The 13,962-nt window shown below is 54.6% G+C and overlaps 1 protein-coding gene across 2 annotated transcripts in view; it reads right to left on the minus strand.

Moving 5' to 3' along the window:
• GRIK4 (glutamate ionotropic receptor kainate type subunit 4) overlaps positions 1 to 13,962 on the minus strand; it is a 418,395-nt gene that overhangs the window by 371,589 nt on the left and 32,844 nt on the right. The window contains exon 2 of one of the 2 annotated variants that reach the window (XM_087868360.1): positions 7,985 to 8,101. The exons of the other annotated variant lie outside the window; for it this stretch is intronic. The gene's annotated coding sequence lies outside the window, so the exon portion shown is untranslated. The remainder of the gene's footprint in view (positions 1 to 7,984; positions 8,102 to 13,962) is intronic. 2 annotated transcript variants of the gene reach the window in all.

Raw genomic sequence — 13,962 nt, forward strand, 5'->3', positions numbered from 1 at the left:
GGCTCAGTCTGCAGATTTAGCTTGCAATCATCTTAAATAGACCCTATTTTAATAAAGCATGGATTTATCTGACATCTGAGGCCTTACTCAGTAGGGAAGAATGTGCGGTCTGATCTCCCTTCTCAGTCACCTCCTGGCTGGATGACCCTGGACAGGTGGCTTAACATCTCTGGAACCAGTCACTTCCTCTGAAAAGCAGAGTAAATATCTCCCCTAGATCAGAAGATCTTGAAATCCCCTAGAGTTCAAGGGCTACAATTCCTCACTCAAGTGCCTCTACCAATGATTTTTTTTCCCCCTTATTGTTTGTCAACTGAAATCTGAGACCTAGGGTAATGGGTAAAGCATAGGCTTTGGACTCTGGAGGACCAAAGTGCGAGACCAAGCTTGCCATTTCCTAAACCCTGGATGTAGGACTTAACCTATCTGGGCTTCACACACGTGTCTATCACCAAAATGATAGCCATGGGCACCACAGCTAATGCACAGTGAACATGGCATCATGCCCCTTCCAGCTTGGGTACCAAAGTCGTCCCCCAAGCCCAGAAGGGCCATGTGGCTGAGCTCCTTCCTCCCCGATTTCCTGTCTTACTTTTTACTGCCTTTAGGAAAAGACGGCTTTGTCCATTCCCTACCAACTGATGTGCTATTAGTTAAGTTTTCTCTTGTGGCCAGATATTACCTCTGAATTTTAAGTGGAAACACCGAGATGTAAGAAAGAGCCCCCTGGGGAGGGGGGGCAGGAGTCATTAATGAGACAAAGCTGGGAGCCAGACCCTGTATTTCTGCTCAGGTCTCATTAACCAGCCAAGGCTGCCCTGGGTTGGAGGCCCTCTTCCCCTACCTGTCCCTCCCCACTCGGCTGTTCTCTGTTGTACCTCCTGCAATATTGGATCTGTTAAATGCTTTATATTCCGTTTGCCAACGCAGGGATGATTCAGAACAAGATTGGGTTATTACAAATTCAGGAGGCACTACACACGCGGCTGTCATGTTTCAGTTACCCTTTCTCTCAGTTTAATAAAATTTGCCACACTAATACAAAGCCATCTTTTATCGTTTTCCCTGCAGTTGTAACAACTTGTCCAGCTCCCTCCTGCTAATTAAAGGAGGAGGGGACGCGGACGCTCATTGGGAAGTGAGTTTCCAAGGAGGCTGTCAATATCTTCGCAGCCACTTAGCTCCCGTGCTTCTGGTCCTTTAACGGCTCGCTCCTCCATGATACCAGCCCTAATGAGGTCAGCAGCTGGTGGCGACGAGGCAGGCGAAGCCGCGGTCGGTGGCTCGGCTCGGTGGCGGTGGCGGCCAACTGCCTCCGCCCGCTGGCAGGAGAGCAGCACAGCGCTCCCCACGGGCGGGATGACGCCGGCTCCGCAGTCCGTCCTCCCACGCCTGCCCCAGCGTCACCGCCTCGGCCCAGGACGGGGAGGGGGGCCGCTCAGACAGGGAAGGCCCCCCAGCCCTGCCCCGCCCCCGCGTGGAGCAGATCACCGGAAAGGGGGAGGAGGCGGGAGCGAAGGAAACGGGGCGGGGTGGGGGAAGAAAGGGGCCCTGTAAACAAAGAGCTGCCCTTGTGCGAAGTCCTGAGATGGGTCCAGAACAGCCGGCTTCCGGAAGGCCCACGCTCTGTTCGTCAGCCCACTCGGGAGCCTACAGGGAGCGGGACACGGAGCAGGGCGCCCGGCCCCACCTGTCGGGCTGATGACCTGCCCCTTCGGAATAAGGAGGCGCGGGCGCATTAGCATTTCGGGCAAGCGCCCACGGGCTGTGGCGGCGGGGAGCCCCAGGCCTGGGGACCAGGGCACCCCCCCCCCCAGGACAGGGAGCCGCCCCCTCCCGGTGTCCGGGTGGGGGTGGAGTGGTGGGGGAGACACCTGTCTCCTCTCTGGTCCTGAGACCCTCCCCAACCATGCGCCGCTCCGACTGCACTCCTAGCACAATGTCAGGGAATCCGAGCAGGCCGGGCCAAGGGCAACGCCAAGGCCAGGGGCGCTGGCGGCGGGCACCCCTGGGCTCGGCCCGGCCCCCTGATTAGCATGCGGCGGCCGTCGCCCCCTTCCGTCGCCCCGCGCCGCCGCCCGGATTCCCGGGCCCTCTCGCCGCGCGCGCGCACACTAATAAGTTTACAAATGGAAGCCGGTGGCGCCGGTTGCAATAGAAGGCAGAAGCTCCGCTCGGGCGCTTCAATGAGAGCATTTTCCCCCCGTAACAAGGGGCTGGATTCAGCTGCCTGGTGCCGTCTGAGCGGGGCGAGTTGCCAGAGTAACGAAGGCCTAGCGCACACGTGGTGAGAGGCAGCCGGGCGGGCGGGGGCTCCAGGCTTGCTGCCTCCACCGCCATCCACGCCCAGGCCCCAGAGCCCTTCCTCCGGCCAGCCTGGACATCGCCAATCCCCACCCCAACTTGCACACTACACACGTTCTCTCACCAAGACGACGACCCCGCCCCCCAGCCGCCGCCAAACCCCAACCCCAAGCCTTTCAAAGGCTCTCCGGGAGCTTGTATTGAATTCAGGAGACACGCCTGGCACACTTCCTCTGTGATGGACAAATAATGTGCCCGGCCCTCGGGTGTCCGTAAAGAGTCGAACCAGAATGGTGGCTGGTGCTCAAGGTGGGCCCGGGAGGCAGAACCCATCCCAGGTGTGGCAGGTGCCAGAAAGGGCAGATGGGGGTTCATAAATTCTCTGACCAGGAGGTGGGCTTCTCTGAAGCTCCGGGAAGGGGGGGGATTCAGAGTCGAATAACCAGGAGTGTCACATCTAATTTCCTTGCATGGAGGACCAAAGGATAGAGTTCCCCAAGTGCTTAGGTCCGCTGAGCTGAGAGAAGCAGCCCGCTAGATGGGGAACAAAGCCCACCCATCCTACCCTTAACCACCAGATGGCTGCCTCTGCTCCCTCCCAGGCCCTGGCCTAAGACTGGACTTAGTTTTTGGTCCTCAGTTTGTAAAAGTTCACATTTTACTCCAGAAAGTGAAGGTTGCCACCCACCCTGCTTTCTTCCCAGGAACCCAGAGATATAGGATAGGAGTTGTCTTATCTCGTTTTTACAAGCTTCTCCTTGGGCACCAGTTCATCCAGGCCCCAGAAGGGGTTCTCTAGAGCCCAGAGAAGCTGGGGTGTAGGGGAACTTGAAACTTAGAGCTCCTAGACTGGGGGCTTTCCAACAGCTGCCTTGCCCACGGCCATATGCTAGTAACCTAGAAGAAGCTAGGTCCAAGCACAGTGCTGGCTGGCCAAGCAACCCCTAGGCCATACAGGAAAAGAGGCCAATAATGACACCGTCCATATGTCCAATACAGAAAGAGCCTACTTCCTTTGTAAGGGACAAAGAAGGGGTTTGCCTGGAAGCGACTAAGAGGTGGGAGCTGGGCCAGCTGGGCCCCTGCCTGCATGACAGACATCTCAATAATCATATGCATCCCACAGCCCAGAGGTCCGAATGCATCCCCTTCATCCACACAAGGCCAGAATGGGGTTTGTGTCCACGGGGAAGACCCCCATGGCCACCAAGCAGGTGGGCCACACATATGTGCGGACAGGCTGCCCACCCTGGTCCCTCAGCCCTGGCTCCTCCCTTCTCTACACGACACCCGCCCCCATGTCTAATCAGCACTAAGTCCCATCGATTCTGCCTTCTAGAGTCTCACAAGTTTGTCCACTTGCAGACCTCAGTTTACGCCTACATTTCTCACAAGTAGCTGCCACAGCCTCATTTTTCTGCTTCTTACTACCCAGCCGCCCTACCTCCACCGGAGGGTCTCAACCTGTTCCCTTTTGGGTAAACCCTTTCAGTGGCTTCCTGGCACCTTCAGCCTGACATACGAGGCCTTTCCTGTCTGATTTCTGCCACTTCTCTGGCTCCTTCTCTCTCCTTTGTACCTTAGTTCCAGCCTGCTTCCTGTTACCTAGACACAAATTCCCACTCGGTTCTGGGTGTTGGCTGAAGCTCCTCCCTCAGGCTCACAACACCTACCTCTGTTTCTTCCCTGTGCTGGCTCCTCTGCATCCTTCTGGACACAGCTTGGGCATCACCTCCTCCAGGAAGCCCTCCCTATTCCCTGGCCATCCATCCTAGACTGAGTTTGCCCCTTAAGCATACTCACCTGCTCTCCTTCTAGACTGAGCTTCTTAGGAGCAAGGTCAGACTCCCTGTTGAATTTTCAACAAGGCCTTATTGGCAAGTGATCCAAAGTGGTTAAAAGTCAGATGTGGGGGCACCTGGGTGGCTCAGTTGGTTAAGCGTCAGCCTTGGGCTCAGGTCATGATCCTGGAGTCCCAGGATGGAGTCCCGCACCCGGCTCCCTGCTTCTCCCTCTGCCTCTCACCCCGTTCGTGCTCTCTCATTCTCTCTGTCTCTCTCTCAAATAAATAAACAAAATCTTAAAAAAATGTATATTAAAAAAATAAAAGTCAGATGTGGGTTTGATTCTCAGCTCTTCCATCTGGGAAGGTCATTTCTCTGAATCACAGCTTCCATATTAAACCGGATAACAATATTATTTTAAGACTCTTGGGGCTAAATGAATTAACGTGTTTAAAGGATTTATTAGCACAATGCCCAATACAAGTAAGACAGTCTGTTCTCACTGTTACTTATATTTCCTAGGTATCCAGCATATCAGGAATGTTCCAATCGCTTACCCATGCATGAAACAAAGAACATGACGTGGCTCTAAGTCTCTTCAGCACCCCTGGCCCTTCTCCCCTAGCTAGGCTTTACTTTGCTGGTAGCCCTTTTCATGTGGGTCCCCCAAAACTGGTGACTAATTCACACTCCTAACACCACATGTATGCAGTTTAGTAGACAAGAGTCAAGTCCTGATACGTGACCAGGTAAGAAGTCAGGAAAGCAACACCCAGGAGGCTGAGGGTCTCTGGGCCATCCTGGGGCTGGGGGAGGGGAGACGGAGCTGCGGGGATGGTCTTGCTCTTCTGGAAGACAGAGCGTCCCATGTAAAGAGGCCTCACCCACATCTCCTTGTCTTTGCGGTTTCCTGTCCCCTGGAGAATAATGCATGTGCTGTCCCTCCTTGTGGTCCGGGAGATCCCTTCTCTACACAAGACCCTCTCGCTTTTGTCTTTGCTGGGGCAGGGGAGGCCCAGAACGGGCTGCCCCCTTTCAGGGTGGCTCTCCAGCGGCAGAAGGAGGTAACGGAACAGGGGCGGCACAGGCTTCCTCTGAGGCGGGAGGAGGGCGGGAGGCCTCGCTGGTGGGCTGGTGGGTGGGCAGGAAGGCCAACGTGAGAGGGAAAGAAGAGAAGGCTTGAAGCCCGGCAGGCGCGGGCCGGGTGCAGATCTAGAAAACAAAGCGGGAAGCCTCCATCAAAACCATCTGAACTTCAAAGTCCGCCAGGCTGAGGACCAGCCTGCTCCCCACGGCCTCCACGCCCCAGGTCTGCTCCAGTCCCTGCTCCAAAGCGGCTGTGCCGCCGCGGGGAGCCCTGCGCTCTGCCCACCCTCACCCTGAGACCACACACGGGGGCTGGACCACATGCTCCCTCCGCGGCTGTTTTGCAATTTTAATTTCTCACCTTCCTAAACAGCCAAGATTTATGGCCTACTTGACAGAAATATTTAATTTTCCAAATGCCTATTATTCAAAGGCTGTGGAAATCTCCAGCCTTAACATTTCTGCATTAATATCCATCTAGTGCTGAGACCAAATAAAGATCTTCCCAGAGGCGTGGAAGAGGGGGAGGAGGAGGAGGAGGAAGTCCTGGACAGAAAGGAATGGTCCCTAGAAAACCTTCCTAGCAAAGCTCAGACCATCGCCACCACTCTCCCACCAAATCAAAGGGTTAGGCTTCTTTGTCATTGTGATTAACATCCCTGAGCTCATTACGTGCCGAGTGTGTACTAAGCAATTGTAACAGCTATCTTGTCATTTAATTCACAACTCTATGAGGCAGCCACTATAATCATCCCATTTCTGAGGCAAGGAAAATGAGGCACAGAGTAATCGAAAATCACCCAACTAGTAAATGGAAGGGCTGAAATGAGTGCCCCAATTTTACCAAGTCTTACCCCACTATCATACTGTCTCTTTTGGATGGAAATACTCTCTCACTTTCTGAGGATACAACTACGATACATTCAATTTCATGCCCTATTTCATGAAGTAGATTCATTGATAAATTCAGTGTGGGGGCAGCTGGGTGGCTCAGTCGGTTAAGCGTCAGCCCTTGGCTCAGGTCGTGACCCCAGGGTCCTGGGATGGAGCCCCTTGTGAGGCTCCCTGCTCAGTGGGGGGGAGGGTCTGCTTTTCCCTCTGCCCCTCCCCCTCCCCACTCTCCTGTACCTGTGCCCACACGCTCTCTCTCTCAAATAAATAAATAAAATATTTTTTAAAAAACCTTCAGTGTGCGCATATGTGAGGTCCCTGCCATACACGGAGAACTGCTCTGGGAAGAGCATAACCAGTGTGACGTGAGGTCCCTTGTTTACCACGAGCTGAAAATCTATCTGGAACACTGGTCATATATGATCCTTGCACAATCTGTACAAATATCGAACCTGAAACTAATATGTTATATGTCAAGTATATCTCAATAAATAAATGAAATTAAAAACTGGGCATATACGCAAACAACGCAGCATCAACGCAAAGCAGTATGATACCACCACTACCCAAGGGACATAACTCCACTGAAATAAAAGAAGAAACGACAGGGGCACCTGGATGGTGCAGTCTGTTGAGCATCTGACTCTTGGTTTCAGCTCGGGTCATGATCTCAGGGTCATGAGATCGAGCCCCACATCGGGCTCTGCGCAGGGCATGGAGCCTAGGATTCTCTCTCTCCCTCTGCCCCTCCCCCCTCAACCCCCCTCCCCAAGCTGTCTTGTTCTATCTTTAAAAAAAAACAAACCTCAAAATAAACAAGAGAGACCCTCCCAGACTCCCTCCTACGCCTATTGCTAATAGAGTTTATTTACACTAAATGCGAAACAGAAGGGAGGCAGGCAGGCTGGCAAAAGCAGCAAGAAGCAACTGATAAAGCAGGAGAGAGATAAAAATCATAAAATGGATAAAGAACCCAAGAAGTGAGCAGTTCAGGGCCACTTGGTATGGGACACAGAATATCTGGGTAGTAGTTGATGTTTCTAATAACGACCCTGAGTAATGAGAATGATGATCAAATTGTGCTCTGTGTACACTGCTTAAGAAACGCATATTAGTGATCCTTTTCTTAGGTCCATTTGGATGGAAATATTGAAAGTGGCCAAGATACATATTTTTTTTAATTTTGGTGCTTAAAGAAGTAAGTTACATCCTGTACCTCATTCTGTCCTTTGGCACCACAGCCAGTCAGGACTGGGAGCTCCTGGTGGACAGAAAGATTCTGTCTGGCCCTCTCGGCTCAGGGTGCAGCACTGGTAAGCACCCAACAAAAGACGACAGACCTTCCCAGGGGTGCTGGTGCCCACGTGCCTCATGCATGAGCAGCTGAGAAGGCAGAGGGAGCTAGGGAGCCTGGGCCCCTCCAAAACCAGTCCTGGGTTACCCAGGACCTCACTTTCCCAGCTCCCAGGAGGCCAAGCTTAGAGTAGAATTGTCACAAAGGGGGTCTTTGCTATATCCCACGGGGGTCATCACCCCCAGACTTCTCTGGAAGGAGTCCAAACCTAAGTTGTCAGCAGATAAGAGAGGACGTGTCTCTAGCTCCCTGTGCCTGCTCCTAAAAGACTCGAGTCAACTGCTACCTGGGAAGGTGACAGCCACAAAGCCAAACAACCCAGCAGAAAGGTGAGGGTCCACCAACATCACCGTAGGGAGGCTCCATCAAGGATCTCAGAAGTCTTTGTAAAACCAACAACTCACAGGTGATGAGCCAGGGCAAGAAAAAAAGACACAAGAGAGGGACCAACGTACGGAACCCATACCATGTCTGGAAGGTGACAACTTCTGCCCGCTTTCCTTCCGTGTGAACAGAAACGGTCCCCTGAAGCCATCTCCCCCCCCCATCAACTACATACACGTACCTGCCACGTGCAGAGCTTCTACTCCCTTGTTAATTTTCCGTCATTCCTGTCGTGTGCGGATACCTCCACGTCAGCGTGATGGAACCAGAAATGTCCACAGGGTTTGTCACTTACCTCCTATGGGGGAAAGGAAGGGACATTCATAGAGCCCTTGCTATCATACAGAGACTTCGTAGAGGCTCGTCTCATTTACAGCCCTTGAAGGTAGATAATGATTTCCATTTCACATTCAAGAAAACAGAGGCTCAGAGAGGTTAAGCAACTTGCTCAGAGTTGCACAGCAAGGAAGCCTCAAAGCAGGGGTTCTGTTTCGGAGCCATCTGACCCTGAATCGCAAGTACCATCAACAATGCCTTCTTGGCAAAAGAGCAGAGCGAAGCCCCTGGGGTCATACATCTAGAGACAAGGAAGACCCCTCTCACTTCATATAAGAAGCTTCCTCCTTTCTGGCCTAAGCTTGTCTGGCATTTCAGGGGCTGACTTTCATGATAAATGGGCTCAGGGCACACACGAGATGTAATATGTCTTGATTTAGTGAAGCGCTTGATAGGTCGTCTGATGAAATTTTACTTGCAAAATTAATTCAGATTGTCTTGGCTGGGTGCTCCCGTCACCCAGACGGCAGAGAGGCTGGGAAGCTGTAAACAAGTGGTGGAGAGAAGAGGCTGGGACGGCGGGGGTGCAGCACCAGAGGCAGGCGACTCCAGCAGCAGGACATACTGCTCTTTCTCCTGACGCAAGGACAGGAGCCTGCGGCAAGGAGCCTGCAGGCAGAGGCAGGAGGCGGACGCTGAACATGACAGTCTCTGGCCAGGGAAGAGGGTTCTTCCTTGGTGGGAAGGGCAGAGGGCAAGACAGGAGCAAAATGAGCCCCAGGGGCTCCTGCAGTCCCAGATTCTATGCTGCTGTGACACAGGGCCCAGAAACTCACTGATGGAGCCACAGGAGAGAACAGTCAGCCTGGGATGTTGCCCTGGGGCAGCTCCAAGAAGCAGCTGCCTGCCTGCGAATCAGGGTGACTTAAGCCTATCAGGCCAACGTGGCAGGGGGAGTTAGAGGTGGGTGCCTTCCAGGGGCAGGGGGCAGCCCCGATGGACGGGTCAGCTCAAGGCGGGGTGTCGGCTCACCCCAGGAAGGGGAGGCTGGAGGCCCAGGAGAGAAGGGTGGCGCAGGGGAGGGAGAGTGACTAATGAGAAGGAACCCGAGGCCTGGTGCGCAGAGTTGAGCTAAACTGACACGGGGGCAGGAACGTGACTGCCACTCACAATTAAGGAAGGAGCCCAGAAAAGATGAATTACTGCAGTTATGAACTTATGGAGCGCAGTTAAAAAAAAAAAAAAAAGTGTCCTCCTGTCCTCTTGGGGGTATACACAGCAGGTGAGAGGAGGGAGGTGCCATTTTTTTTGTCTAAAGCAAAGGGTGGGTGGTAAGCCCGCTCCAAAGACAGATGTCACCCAGGATGTTGAGGAAGTAAGCAGGAACACGTAGGGGCAAAAGGAAACCAAGCAGGTCCAAAAGAAAGCAGGCGCCCGAGAAACCCTGACCCCCCCCCACCCCCCACCTCTCAGTGAAGTGGGCCCCAGGTAAGTGGAATTGATGGGGTGGAGGGTGGAGGGGTAGCTGCTGACTCCGGCCTCCTGGACTGGAGGGGCTCTGCATGATCCTTGCAAAATGACTTGAGCTGACTTGCATTTTAAAAGCTTCACTCTGGTGGTGGGCAGTGGGGAGGGACAGGGTGGGGGGAGAGAACGAAGCAGGGAGGTGGAGAGAGGGCAGCAGTTGGGACTAGGGTGGTGGTAGCTAGGGCGGGGGCTAGACTGGGGGTAGAGTCTGGGAGCAAAGGGGAACTGAATATGGGTATGAGGTGAAGCAAGGGATCACGAATGAATGAATGCCCCACACTGACGGCATTCCGTGGACCCAGGGGCAGGGACCTTTTCCTCACCCAGGCTTACCCCCACCCCTGCCTATCCCCTCTTCGGTGTAACCTTGACCTGTAACCCGCCCCTTCCAACTCTCGGATCCCTGCCTTTGATCCAAGTTAAACAGCCCTCTGCACACTGGCCTGGAAACCTAACCACCACCCGAAAACGTATTTCTCTAAGAACTGGTTTCAATTGGCCAACAGCCAATTTGTAAATAAACCACTAGAAACACGACCTGTATGTAAGTAGGAAGTGCCCGTATAAACGCTGTCATTGCCCAAATCGTCAAATCCAAGGCAAAGCAATTTCTGTTGCCCCTGAGACTAACGGCCTCAGCCTGGCCATGATTCTCAGCGGGCAGGGGCATCCATAACAGCGACGGTGGGAACAGACTCCAAGGCCTCTCATGATGACAGAGTGGTTGGGGACACACGTAAAAGGAACTTGGTGCCACTCACAGCTCTTCTGGGAGGCGGAAGAACTGCAGGTGGAGGGCAAAGCCCTCGGCCCCTCCTCCCACCTCTGCATCAAGACACTGGAAGCTTCTCAATGCCAGCTGCCAAATCCACCACCCAGGAGTGGGCAGAGCGGGAAGGGCAGGTGGGCCGCGAGAGAGGAGGACACCCAGGGTATGCATCTGGCCGCAGCCTCAGCCCCACCGTGAACCCCACAGAGGGAAGATGAGAACGTCTGGGAGCGCTGGCGAGGCTAGTCGAGGACATAGCAGACCCGGCAGAAAGCTTTCTTAGCAACCTCAGTGCAAACCAGACTTGGGGAAACAAAAGCCGGACCTGTGGCTGCTGATGTCAGCTCCGGAGAAGCTTCTCCACTTCTCATCTGGCCCCGCGGCCTCCCTGTGGCTTCCGGATCACCACTCAGTAAGGAGAGCTCCCAGACCTGATGAACACACAGGAGGCCACTAGGCGGGCTCTGCCTGCGGAATCCAGCCTGCGGAAAACACAGGAGCACCGCGCTTTCTGGGGCTTCAGGAACCCATCTACAGGAGCTAGGCACGACGCCGTGAGAGAGACAGGTAGATAACACGGCAACACCGCACTTTGACCCAAGCGTGCCTGCCCATGAGGATGTGTGGGCAGCAGTCTGTGGTCTCCCAGGCAGCAGGAGCAACCGCCCCACCCCATGGGCTTTGGGGGCCCCACCCTCCCAGCAATGTGGCTGCAGTCTCCCCTCCCTACCACCGGCACTGCACCCTCAAGCTGAGCGCATCCCTCATTTGCAAGGAGATGAAAAGATGCACAGGGGCTCTCCAACCAAGCCCCTCACAGGAGACTGGAAAGGAAGAGGGACCCAGAGCTCCCCCTAGACTTGCTGCCGCACACCCGCTGGGGGAGTGGGAAGAGAAACTTGGAGAATAAGAAAACCGGGGGGGGGGGGGGGGGACAGAAGGCCTTGCAGGGGTCGCAAGGCTGAGAGATACTGCGCTCCCACACGGAGACCTGACCATTCACCCTGATACAAAAAGAGAGGGCAGAACATGCCGTGAGACATGCAAAGGCTTTCATGGCCAATGAATAATGAATTGCCCCCTGCCCCCGACTCTCCAGGGCTGTTTCAGAGCACAGACTGTCCCTGCCAGTGAAATCCTGGGCTCAAAACACTCATGCAACCCTCAGATATTTTTGCTGGCCCCCTCTGGGCCTGACGCTAGTTTGTCAAACATTCATCCTCCTTCCTTTCACCCATGGAGCCTTGTGGGTGTCAGTACCCTGGGGCAGTTACCGGGGGCTGGGGGGTGACGCCTACAACACTGACCTAAATGTTAGCATCACCGCATCCAGCCCGGATCATCAGCACCTCCCTCCAAAGTGGATTCTTGGGGTTACAGCCTCACCTTGACCCTGGGGCCTGGACCATCCTGAGTCTTCCCTGCCTAGGCCCCTCCCCCACTCTGCAGGTGTACCCGGTGCAGGGGGGCGGTGAGACACTTCGGGGCACAGGTGTGGCTACTCAGCTCCTTAGGATTCAGCAATGCCAGTCCTCACTCCCGGCCTGGGCCTGTACTCTTGACCCCTTTTAACTTCTCCCCGCCTCTCCAGGCCCAGAGCGTTCTCTCACTCACAGCTGCGGGCCCTGAAAGCCAAGTGCTGTTTTCTGGTTCCAAATATAACCGCTGAGTTCAGCTCATAACTTCTTTTTCCTACAGTTTCTTGGAAAATTAACCAGTCTCTCATTTCTCCAGACCTCGGTCCAGTTCCCTCCGTATCTGACACTTGATCCTCTGACCCTACTCACTGTTTCCCGCCTCCTCCCTTCCCTTCTTGACTGGGGCCAGCCCCTCCACCTCTCCTCTAAAAACCTTTTCACCTAGTCCTGGGGGGCCTCCAAATGAACCGTTCCAGCCTCCGGGACTGCCTGGAAGCAAGCCACACGGTCGGCCCCAGCTTCTCCTCCTCCCCCGTGCTTTCCACAGCATCACCTCACCTGGGTCTCCCCGGAAGGCTCCCCCACTCACCCCTTAAATGCTGACTTTCAGGGTTTGGTCACTGACCCTCCTCGTCCTCACCCTACACTCGCCCATGGCCACCTGTCTAAACCCTCACCACTGCCTGTTAGCTGATGACCCCGAACCTGCATTTCCTGTGTCTTCTATCTAGACAGCTTGGGGATATGCTAATTGTAGCTCATTAGAATCTGTCCCTTGCAAATTAACCTCTAATCCTTCGTACCTTCCTCCTTACCTTTTCTCACCCGGCAAAATCCCACAGCCACCTGCACCCAACTAAACCTTCTCCATGCCTGCACCCCAGCACCTGAACGTGTCCAGACAGCCCCCCACAGCTGGCTGACTACTTGCCCTTTGGTTTATAACCACAAGCTTTCAACAGGCACTCATCATTGCCCTGTGATCCCCTTCCAACAGATCCCTGGTAAAGAGACCCCAACTCCCTGACTGGCATTTTACACCTTTGCCTGTCCCTTGTAGCTCATGGCCTTGCCCTGAAGGCCACGGGGACAGCAAGTACACAGGAACCCCCTAAACTTCCCCGGACTTGCCTCTGTCTGTTGTCACATTCTGTCATCTGCCCGACTATTCTTCCATCAGACGCCAAACCATTTGTTTTCCAACCCCTCCCTCTCTCAAGGCCTTCATTCTGGAAGGGGCCCTCTTATCAGTTTGGTCCCTATTATCAGTTTGGTCCCTGTACCCCACGTCATTCCCATCACCGTACGCGAGTGCTCCGCCATCTCTGGTCTTTAGAAATAAAATGCGTTCCCTGGAATCTCCGTTCCCCCCCAGCCACGGCTCCTGGCCCTGTATCTGCTCACAGCGACCCTCAAAGACCTTCTCGTGCTCGTTCCCCCAGCCCCCTCCTCCCGTTCACTCTTCGGTCGCTAGGGTCGGGCTTCTGACCAGGGCCCCCTTGGGCCTCCATGTTGCCAAACCCTGCAGACGCTTCTGCACTCATCACCTGTGTGACCCCTCAGCACATGGACGCGGCTGTCCGCTCTCTCCTCTCCCCCCTTTCGGGGCCCTTTCCTCCCTGCCCTGTGGGGCACCACACTGCCCAGGGGTCCTCGCTCTCTGGCCACAATTTCTCCATCTCCGTGCTGGTCTCTGCACTTTGGCCTGGCTCTCATACCCCAGGGCTCTGTCCTCACCCCTCTTCTTCTCCTCAATATTTCTATTTTCTCTCCACATCACTGTCTTTCCTCCTCATCACTGGTGACTCCCCAGCCTGGACCTCTAGCCTGGGCAACAGACCCCTAGCCAACCGCTGACTTGATATCTCTATACTTAGTTGTGTCACCAGCATCTCAATTGTAACCTGCTCAAAAGAGAACCCCCAGCCCCTCGCACCCAAGCCACACCTTCCTCAAACCCTGCTCCCCTCCAGTGTCACTCAGCAGCCCCGTCCACACCACCCAGTGCCCCCAGATTCTTCCAGGCCACCAGCAGCAGTCTCACTGATTCCACGCCAGCTCGTACTGTGACTCCTCGGCCCGCTCTGCTATGACCAACCCTCGTGTTTCAGCCACTTCTCCCACCTCCTCAGTGGTCTCCGGCTCCCACTCTGGCCCCTCCACAGCCCC

This window comes from Ursus americanus, chromosome 16 (genome assembly GCF_024610735.1).
Source record: "Ursus americanus isolate L20-20 chromosome 16, mUrsAme1.1.p, whole genome shotgun sequence".
NCBI lineage: Eukaryota > Metazoa > Chordata > Mammalia > Carnivora > Ursidae > Ursus > Ursus americanus.